This window comes from Dreissena polymorpha, chromosome 1, assembly GCF_020536995.1.
Source record: "Dreissena polymorpha isolate Duluth1 chromosome 1, UMN_Dpol_1.0, whole genome shotgun sequence".
Taxonomy (NCBI): Eukaryota; Metazoa; Mollusca; class Bivalvia; order Myida; family Dreissenidae; genus Dreissena; species Dreissena polymorpha.
Window position 1 is genome coordinate 125,251,164 of NC_068355.1, and position 11,475 is coordinate 125,262,638.

An 11,475-nucleotide genomic window follows, 5' to 3' on the forward strand; every position below is an offset into this window, starting at 1 on the left:
TTTGTATGTATTTTCTATGTAGTATTTTCATGTTGTCTCATTATGATACCAAATCTTAGGTTTTTTAATTTGGTTATATGTGTTTTAATAAACTGTTGTTAGGGCGGGTTTTACCGCCCATTGTGCCATTTTTGAAAAAATATTAGATATTTTGTATCTTCTTTTTGGCATTTTAACATAACTGTCATACAAGTCCGTCCGGTCTATGAATTTCCCTTACCACTTAGAACAATACATACAAGTTTTACGATAAGAGAGAAAACATCTTTACTTTGACTGCAAGTATTCACTGCAGACTGGTAATGGGTGCTGATACACTGACAAGTTCTTGCACTGCTACACTCAGAATTGGCTGCAGAACACGGAGATGGTGCTGATGTAGAACATGCTGTACCCAGTGAGAGTTCTGTGAAAACAAAAAATAGGTCATAACAAATCATTATATCAAGTCCATCAACATAAGGCATGTTGTCTTTGTCTCCACCTCTTTTTTGATGTTAAATAATAAATTATATTTTAAAATAAAATACTTGCTTTGATGGTAAATTTTAAATACTGTGAAACCATTTATTATCGACAGCACAAAATTTCGTCATTTTTATAAAAATGACGATTTCGCCAGCACTTAAATTCGCCGATTTCTGATTTTGAATTTAAAAAAAATGCGTCAGTCAATATCCGATTTGTGTGTAATACATATGCGGGAACACACTTGAGAATCACTGCAGGAGGTGGGGCCTGTTTGTCACATGCCAATTAACTAGTCTTTTGTTATCAAGGGACAGTAATGGACCCTCTTAATGTATGCCATTCACACGTTCATTGTTATGATTAGCGGACAAGTGGGATCGAATAACCGTTAACGAGTGTTTGTAACAACGAAGCCAATTGCCAATTAGTCTTATTCTATTGTTATAATTGAATAAATTGCTTTTTTATTCTGATATCAACAATAAAATTATAAACTCTATGTGTGTGTTTGTTCTTAAAAAGTAAACTACCGGTATATAAATCAATAATGTCAATAATTTAAAAATAAATAAATTGATACATATACAATAGTAATAAGTGTGGTTAAACGCAAACAATCAAACAACAAACAGCAATTAAAATATTCTTTATTAATTTGTGATAAATACGCATGTTGATCACACATCGTCATCTTTTCATTTGGTTTATTGTCTTTCATCGGCATTCGCTGAGTGATGGCTAATATGCAACACCCCTGAAAACCACAATGCACCTAATGCGTAATAAAGTTATGGTATCCGGAGAAGCGCCCCCCCCCGGAGAACTGCCCCCCGGAGAACTGCCCCCTTATTTTAAAGGTTGCGGAGAGGTGCCCCCCCATCAAATCGGTAGGGGCGAAGAACTGCCCCCTGTCAGAATTTAGTAGGCGGATATCTGCCCCCCCATCAAATCTGTAGGGGGGAGAACTGCCCCCCCCCCGCCGGTGTCATATTAGTTATTAGTTACGTAGTGAAAACAATACTTACGGTAAATTTTACGTTATCGCCGTACACATTTTATCCGGTAACAATTTAATTTCAGTACAAGTATATTACCATTTATCGAACTGAATAACACAAATTGTTTAGAGGCATGTGATAATACTGTTTAATGCCCTTGGTACGCATCTGCACCACTCACTATACATGAATGCCATGTAAAAGTCGTGTTTTAATAAGAGCGCGAAACATAGTCGAGATCCACACAGGAAACGCGTGCGTGTTAATACTGGCCATGTGTCGCAACTAAATATAGACGTGCAACTCAGTACTTATGGAGGAAAAGTTACATCGGAATTAATTAAGATAGTATTGACCCATGGAAAAAAACGTAAATTTACGTATAAAAAAGTAAATTAATAGGCAAAGCAAAGGCAATAATTATCTGACTTGAAGAAAAAAGTGAAGTGAAGTCGAATTTATAATCAATTTATCTATGTTGTTTAGTTAATTCATGTGACATACAAAATAACATACATAAATACACACATTACATGCATACATACATTCACAGTTACAATCATACATACATACATTAAGACATACATTAAAAAATATATACATGCTTACATAAACGTTCAAAACATACATTAATACATACATACTCTTATTACATTCATACATACATACATTCATACATTCATACATATATACATTCACAGTTACAATCATACATACATTCAAACATATATGCATTCTTACATAAACAAGACACTTAAACACTATATTTTAATTAACTTCAATCGCACAAGTCCGCCGACAACGTTCAAAAACTGACTCACACTCTTCTTTTTTAAGTCAACTATCTGCAATCCTCTCCCCCCCCCCAAAAAAAATATAAAAAAATATACGAAATAAATGTAGGATATAATATGATCAGTAATTGATAAGTATTAATAATAGAAAGTATGTGCTTTTTTAATAATCTGAATGTACAGTTGTCACATTTAATGTCTCTTTTACACTTGTGGTCGGTGTTTTCACGGGTTGTTAGGTGTGAAAGGTCCTATATACAACAAAAAATAATTAAAATGGAAAAACATTAATCACACTTAATTAGGCAGGCAGAGAACTTGTTACCGTTAACGATAAGCACCGCGATCTTTTAATCTTTTAATTTGTAGACCGGACCGACCTTAATTGTAAAGAAATTGTTAGCTTTGAATAAAGCCGCATACGGGTTCATTATATTGAACCGTCCAAATCCGTAATTGGCGAAAACAAACACATAAATTATTGTTTTCAGCTTGCATAAGGATGGATTAAATTGCATGCTAATTGTTTGTTTTAATTACGGGGAAAATATCAAATAATTCAGCCGCGAAAACTTTTTATTAGCAAAAAGTGATTTGTTTTTCTTTGTTCACATAGAAGAAAATCACGTGATTATCAAGATGGCGACGTCCATGCCGAGGCAGGTATTTTTTTGCCGTTTTATAACTTTTATTACTTGTACAACTTTATATTACTTTTGAAATTTCACTCAATTTCCAGAAATAATAGCAAGAAAGTTACTGGCGTTATTGTCATTATAATACTTGCTTTATATATCGCCGCGAAATTTCTTTAATTAGGGGGCACTTCTCCGGGTCGTCAATTCTGACAGGGGGGCAGTTCTCCGCCCCTTATTAATCAGCAGGGGGCAGTTCTCCACCCTATAAAAAAACAGTGAGGGGGCAGTTCTCCGCCCAGTGAAAAATCTTTGGGGGGGGGGGGGGGCAGTTCTCCGGGGGGGCACTTCTCCTAGAGCCTAAAGTTATAAACAATTAGCGCTAATTCATTACCATTCTATATAAACGAAGTCAACGCATTCGACACAGCTGTACTGCACACGCGTTTTAAAGAAGTGTAACGTGTCAGCTAAGTACTTTGTGTAATCTACATCCCTTTGTGTCAAAACCGGATTAATCTTGATTACGAAACAGTAGTGAATGTGTGCATGGATTATGTTGGAATTTAATGCCTCATGTCTGCGGTAAAGTTTTAAAATATTGTTCAACTTAGTGTTTGTTTTTGTTCAAACATAGAGCATGATTGTTCGTTAGGATCTTAAATTCGCCGATCGGTCGACTGACGAAATTTATGAAAATTAATGCCTGACGATTAATATTGGTTTCACAGTATTACACAAATATCACATCTTGGAGTGTTATAAAGGTAATTCTTAGCAGTTTAGTTTTGTTAGTGATACACTTATTTATTAATAGCTAAAATAAGTCTTATTATAAAAGAGAAATCATCTTTACTTTGACTGCAAGTATTCACTGCAGACTGGTAATGGGTACTGATACACTGACAAGTTCCACTGCTACACTCAGAATTTGCTGCAGAACACGGAGATGGTGCTGATGTAGAACATGCTAAACCCAGCGAGATTTCTGTGAAAAGAAATAATAGGTCATAACAAATCATTATCTCAAGTACCATCAACATAAGGCATGTTGTCTTTGTCTCCACCTCTTTTTTGATGTTAAATAATAAATTATATTTTAAAACAAGGACTGTTTGTAAAACATGCATGCCCCCCATATGGGCTGTCAGTTGTAGTGGCAGCCATTGTGTGAATACGTTTTTTGTCACTGTGATCTTGACCTTTGACCTAATGTAACTTATCATCCGGAAACCATTGTACTATTTCGAGTCACTGTGACCTTGACCTTTGACCTAGTGACCTGAAAATCAATAAGGGTCATCTGCCAGTCATGATCAAGGGGGGAGTGAGAGGGGGGTAAAATGTGGGGTGTGGTAATTTATTAGATGTTTACTAAAAAAATATTTTTTTTGGGGGGGGGGAGGCCGGGGGGGGGTATGGGGGGGTAGGGGGAGTGAGAGGGGGTATAATGTTGGGTGGGGTAATTTATTAGATGTTAAAAAAAATTGGGGGGGGGTAGGGGGGGTGGGGGGTGAGAGGGGGTATAATGTGGGGTGTGGTAATTAATTAGATGCTTAAACAAATTTTTTTTTTAGGGGGGGGCTGAGGGGTGGGGGGTGAGAGGGGGGTATAATGTGGGGTGTGGTAATTTATCAGATGTTTAAAAAAAAAAATTTGGGGGGGGGGGTGGTGTGGGGTAGGGGGGGGGGTGGGGGGTGAGAGGGGGGTATAATGTGGGGTGTGGTAATTTATTAAATGTTTAAATAAAAAAAAAATTTGGGGGGGATGGGGGGGGGGTGGGGGGTAGGGGGGTGAGAGGGGGGTATAATGTGGGGTGGGGTAATTTATAAGATGTTTAAAAAAATATTTTTTTTTTGGGGGGGTGAGGGGATAGGGGGGGGGTGGTAGGGGGTAGAGCGGGGGTATCATGTGGGTTGTGGTAATTTATTAGATGTTTTTAAAAAAAAATTTTTTGGGGGGGGGTGGGGCGTAGGGGGGGTAGGGGGAGTGAGAGGGGGGTATAATATGGGGTGTGGTAATTTATTAGATGTTTTAAAAAAAAAAAATTTTTTTTGGGGGTGGGGGGGTAGGGGGGGTATAATGTGGGGTGTGGTAATTTATTAGATGTTTACAAAAAAAATATTTTTTTTGAGGGGGAGTGGGGGGGTAGGGGGGGTAGGGGGGAGTGAGAGGGGGGTTAAAATGTGGTGTGTGGTAATTTATAAGATGTTAAAAAAAAATATTTTTTTTGGGGGGGATGGGGGGTGGGGGGTAGGTGGGTGGGGGGTGAGAGGGGGGGTATAATGTGGGGTGTGGTAATTTATAAGATGTTTAAAAAACAATTTTTGGGGGGGGGATGGGGGTAGGGGAAGTGGGGGGGGGGGTAGGGGGGGTGGGGTGAGAGGGGGGGTATAATGTGGTGTGTGGTAATTAATTAGATGTTTAAAAAAAAAATTGAGGGGGGTTGGGGGGGGGGTAGGGGGGAGTGAGAGGGGGTATAATGTGGGGTGTGGTAATTAATTAGATGAGATCATAAAAATAACAAATGATCTCACACTGACATGAAGAAATATACTCTATTTATTAAACATGAAATTTAAACTTATTGCATTTGTTGCCCCTGTATATAAGATCTAATAGTGTATTACCTCCCCTGTCCTGCTTATATTTATATTAAACAACAAAATTAAACATTAACACAATATAATATACAAAATATACAAAAAATCTCATATTCTGATAATATTTTTACAGATCCACTTTATTTTACTCAAAGGATGATGTTTCATTGGACTGATAATTATAGATTTAGGATTACAGACCAGTTGCTTCAGTTATATAGTTCAGAGTTGGCCCTGTTGGCCGCGTATGCGTTCTTGAGTTATCATCCAAAAACATTTTACTATTTCGGGTCACCCTGACCTTGACCTTTGACCTAGTGACCTCAAAATCAATAGGGGTCATCTGCGAGTCATGATCAATGTACCTATGAAGTTTCATGATCCTAGGCCCAAGCGTTCTTGAGTTATCATTCGGAAACCACCTGGTGGACGGACCGACAGACCGACATGTCGAGCAAAGCAATATACCCCCTCTTCTTCGAATGGGGGCATAATAAAATACTTGCTTTGATGGTAAATTTTAATTTTAAATATTACACAAATATCACATATTGGGCTGTTATAAAGGTAATTCTTAGCAGTTTAGTTTTGTTAGTGATACAATTATTTATTAATAGCTAAAATAAGTCTTATTATAAAAGAGAAATCATCTTTACTTTGACTGCAAGTATTCACTGCAGACTGGTAATGGGTACTGATACACTGACAAGTTCCACTGCTACACTCAGAATTGGCTGCAGAACACGGAGATGTTGCTGATGTAGAACATGCTGTACCCAGTGAGAGTTCTGTGAAAACAAAAAATAGGTCATAACAAATCATTATCTCAAGTACCATCAACATAAGGCATGTTGTCTTTGTCTCCACCTCTTTTTTGATGTTAAATAATAAATTATATTTTAAAATAAAATACTTGCTTTGATGGTAAATTTTAAATATTACACAAATATCACATCTTGGACTGTTATAAAGGTAATTCTTAGCAGTTTAGTTTTGTTAGTGATACAATTATTTATTAATAGCTAAAATAAGTTCATTATAAAAGAGAAATCATCTTTACTTTGACTGCAAGTATTCACTGCAGACTGGTAATGGGTACTGATACACTGACAAGTTCCACTGCTACACTCAGAATTGACTGCAGAACACGGAGATGTTGTTGATGTAGAACAGGCTGTACCCAGTGAGAGTTCTGTGAAAACAAATAATAGGTCATAACAAATCATTATCTCAAGTACCATCAACATAAGGCATGTTGTCTTTGTCTCCACCTCTTTTTTGATGTTAAATAATAAATTATATTTTAAAATAAAATACTTGATTTGATGGTAAATTTTAAATATCACACAAATATCACATCTTGGACTGTTATAAAGGTAATTCGTAGCAGTTACGTTTTGTTAGTGATACAATTATTTATTAATAGCTAAAATAAGTCTTATTATAAAAGAGAAATCATCTTTACTTTGACTGCAAGTATTTGCTGCAGACTGGTAATGGGTACTGATACACTGACAAGTTCCACTGCTACACTCAGAATTGGCTGCAGAACAAGGAAATGTTGTTGATGTAGAACAGGCTGTACCCAGTGAGAGTTCTGTGAAAACAAATAATAGTTCATAACAAATCATTATCTCAAGTACCATCAACATAAGGCATGTTGTCTTTGTCTCCACCTCTTTTTTGATGTTAAATAATAAATTATATTTTAAAACAAGGGCTGTTTGTAAAATAGGCATGCCCCCCATATGGGCTGTCAGTTGTAGTGGCAGCCATTGTGTGAATACGTTTTTTGTCACTGTGACCTTGACCTTTGACCTAATGTAAGTTATCATCCGGAAACCATTGTACTATTTCGAGTCACTGTGACCTTGACCTTTGACCTGGTGACCTGAAAATCAATAAGGGTCATCTGCCAGTCATGATCAAGGGGGGAGTGTGAGGGGGGTAAAATGTGGGGTGTGGGTATTTATTAGATGTTTACAAAAAAAAATTATTTTTTTTTGGGGGGGGGGGGCCGGGGGGTATGGGGGGGTAGGGGGAGTGAGAGGGGGGTATAATGTTGGGTGGGGTAATTTATTAGATGTTAAAAAAAAAAAATTAAGGGGGGGGGCCGGGGGAGTTAGGGGGGCCGGGGTGTAGGGGGGGCCGGGGTGTAGGGGGTGAGAGGGAGGTATAATGTGGGGTGTGGTTATTTATTAGATGTTTAAAAAAAATTTGGGGGGGGGCTGGGGGGTGGGGGGTAGGGGGGTGGGGGATGAGAGGGGGTATAATGTGGGGTGTGGTAATTTATCAGATTTAAAAAAAAAAAATTTTTTGATGGGGGGTGGTGGGGGGTAGGGGAAGTGGGGGGTGATAGGGGGGTATAATGTGGGGTGTGGTAATTTATTAGATATTTAAAAAAAAATATTTTTTGGGGGGGGTCGGGTGGGGGGGGGTGAGAGGGGAAAAAAACAAATTTGGGGGGGGGGGTCGGGGGGTAGGGGCGGTGGGGGGTAGAGCGGGGGTATCATGTGGGTGTGTTGGTAATTTATTAGATGTTTTAAAAAAAAAATTTTTTGGGGTAGGGGGAATGAGAGGGGGTATAATTGGGTTGTGGTAATTTATTAGATGTTTAAAAAAAAAGATTTTTTTTGTGGGGGGGGAGGGTGGGGGGTAGGGAGGTGGGGGGGTAAGAGGGGGGTATAATGTGGGGTGTAGTAATTTATTAGATGTTTAAAAAAATAATTTTTTTTTTGGGGGGTGGGGGGTGGGGGGGTAGGGAAAGTGAGAGCGGGTATAATGTGGGGTGTGGTAATTTATTAGATGTTTAAAAAATAATTTTTTTTTTTGGGGGGGGGGTGGGGGTGGGGGGGTAGGGGGGAGTGAGAGGGGTATAATGTGGGGTGTGGTAATTTATTAGATGTTTAAAAAAAAATTTGAGGGGGGAGTGGGGGGGTAGGGGGGTAGGGGGGAGTGAGATGGGGGTAAAATGTGGTGTGTGGTAATTGATAAGATGTTAAAAAAAATATTTTTTTTTTGGGAGGGGGGTGGGGGGTGGGGGGTGGGTAGGGGGGGTGGGGGTGAGAGGGGGGGTATAATGTGGGGTGGGGTAATTTATAAGATGTTTTAAAAAATTATTTTTGGGGGGGGGGGTTGGGGGGGTAGGGGGGTGAGAGGGGGGGTATAATGTGGTGTGTGGTAATTTATTAGATGTTCAAATTTTTTTTATTTTTTTTGAGGGGGGGGGGGGGTTGGGGGGGTAGGGGGAGTGAGAGGGGGGTATAATGTGGGGTGTGGTAATTTATAAGATGTGATCATAAAAAATAACAAATGATCTCACACTGACATGAACAAATATCCTCTATTTATTAAACATGAAATTTAAACTTATTGCATTTGTTGCCCCTGTATATAAGATATAATAGTGTATTACCTCCCCTGTCCTGCTTATATTTATATTAAACAACAAAATTAAACATTAACACAATATTTAATATACAAAATATACAAAAAATCTCATATTCTAATAATATTTTTACTGATCCACTTTATTTTACTCAAAGGATGATGTTTTATTGGACTGATAATTATAGATTTAGGATTACAGACCAGTTGATTCAGTTATATTGTTCAGAGTTCGCCCTGTTGGCCGCGTATGCGTTCTTAAGTTATCATCCAAAAACCATTTTACTATTTCGGGTCACCGTGACCTTGATCTTTGACCTAGTGACCTCAAAATCAATAGGGGTCATCTGCGAGTCATGATCAATGTACCTATGAAGTTTCATGATCCTAGGCCCAAGCGTTCTTGAATTATAATCCGGAAACCACCTGGTGGACGGACTGACAGACCGACATGTCGAGCAAAGCAATATACCCCCTCTTCTTCGAAGGGGGGCATAATAAAATACTTGATTTGATGGTAAATTTTAATTTTAAATATTACACAAATATCACATCTTGGACTGTTATAAAGGTAATTCTTAGCAGTTTAGTTTTGTTAGTGATACAATTATTTATTAATAGCTAAAATAAGTCTTATTATAAAAGAGAAATCATCTTTACTTTGACTGCAAGTATTCACTGCAGACTGGTAATGGGTACTGATACACTGACAAGTTCCACTGCTACACTCAGAATTGGCTGCAGAACACGGAGATGGTGCTGATGTAGAACATGCTAAACCCAGCGAGATTTCTGTGAAAAGAAAACAAAAGATATTATTTAGACAATTACTTCAGAATGAGGCCTGTCATCTATACTTCACTTGCTGTACTGGTTAGCGAGTATGTGTTAGACAGCAGCATTTACCGGACATTCTTTTTTTTTGTGTTTTGCAATACTTAAACACAATCTGCTTCGTAATATTCTTACAGATGGTTGTTTTCTTGAAGATGACAGCAGTAATTCGTTAACAGACAAATATTATACTAATTTAACATTATAAGCTCACTGTATGAATTTTCTCCAGTGAAGAAACATATCCTTATTTGAAAAAAGATCTAACCAATTCATGTATTGAAGTCATTTCAAAATTTCTATTAAGAAAATTAACATTTTCAACCTTATTTGTATCCATTTACTTTAATTATATAAATGTTCAGAAAATACTTCTGTACAGTGGAAAATTACCTCTCTTTAATGACCCCATATACGGTCCTCATACATATGCATACACGCATCAAACAAATGTTTTGTTTACATTCGGTTGTAGATAACCAACCATGCATGTATCAGTAATGTGTTTATGCAATATTTCTTATTAATAAGTTAGTATTTAATGAAAAACTCTTTATTTCGTCCTAGAAATATTTGCCGACCAGTAGATATAAAGGTCCGAGAGCCTTTTGCCTTAAGCCATTCATAGACGTCCTGACAAGCTTTGTCGTATGTTCTCATTTATGCAAACATATAATCCTACTTTGTTCCTTCACTCAAACCTATTACCCGAAACAAGCTTTCCATAGATTTACTTTCAATCAACTGATTACAAAATTTATGACATATCTCATGTGACGTAATTTATGTGACGAAAACAAGCTAGACTAAAATTCTCAGGAGTTTGCTTTGCCGATTGATACAATTGTTCATAGGAAGGCAACATAATTCATGTAATAAGAAACAAAACAGCTTTACTTTGACTGCAAGTATTTGCTGCAGACTGGTAATGGGTGCTGATACACTGACAAGTTCCACTGCTACACTCAGAATTGGCTGCAGAACATGGAGATGGTGCTGATGTAGAACATGCTGTACCCAGTGAGATTTCTGTGAAAAGAAAACATAGGATATTATAAATCGTTCTTTGAAGTACAATAAAAATAAGGCCTGTTATATCTGGCTCCTCTTCTTTTCTGTTGGTATAATAAACAAGAGATGTGTTTGTCGGAAACACAATGCCCCCTATTGCGCCGCTTTGAAGCCATAAATTTGACCTTTGACCTTGAAGGATGACCTTGACCTTTCACCACTCAAAATGTGCAGCTCCATGAGATACACATGCATGCCAAATATCAAGTTGCTATGTTCAATATTTCAAAAGTTATTGCAAAACTTTAATGTAAGGTTAAAGTTTTGATGACAGAATAACAGAATGAAGGAATGACTGACAGACAGGCCAAAAACAATATACCCCCGATCTTTCGATCCTGGGGCATAACAATTTTGACCTTAAACCACGTGATAACCATCTATATAGACAACGAAATGCACAAGGCGCTCATAGTTATTTCAGCAACCGTTGTCTATGTACAGTAGTCTTAGAACGTAGGCTGTGTACGTTCTTTGGGTGAGAAAAAACCACATGTATTGATATTTCTGTCATTTCAACCTTTTTAAAACAAGCTTTTTACGTTGTTGTTTTGAATTATCGTTGTAGAGTTTTTTTGTATGCCGTTTTTGTATGCCGGCGTTATTTGTTTTATAACTGGAATTATACGGCGAGGTTTTAAATATCTTGATACTTATTGTGCAAACTTTTGTGTTGTGCGTG

General features: G+C 37.6%; 1 protein-coding gene across 1 annotated transcript in view; it reads right to left on the reverse strand.

The window, feature by feature from the left end:
• LOC127848557 (receptor-type tyrosine-protein phosphatase eta-like) overlaps positions 1-10,724 on the reverse strand; it is a 415,812-nt gene extending 405,088 nt beyond the window's left edge. The window contains exons 1-5 of the mRNA XM_052381095.1: positions 10,620-10,724; positions 9,549-9,680; positions 6,158-6,289; positions 3,755-3,886; positions 272-388 (exon numbers count right to left, since the gene is read on the reverse strand). The gene's annotated coding sequence lies outside the window, so the exon portion shown is untranslated. The remainder of the gene's footprint in view (positions 1-271; positions 389-3,754; positions 3,887-6,157; positions 6,290-9,548; positions 9,681-10,619) is intronic.
• Between the last annotated feature and the right edge of the window lie 751 nt (positions 10,725-11,475).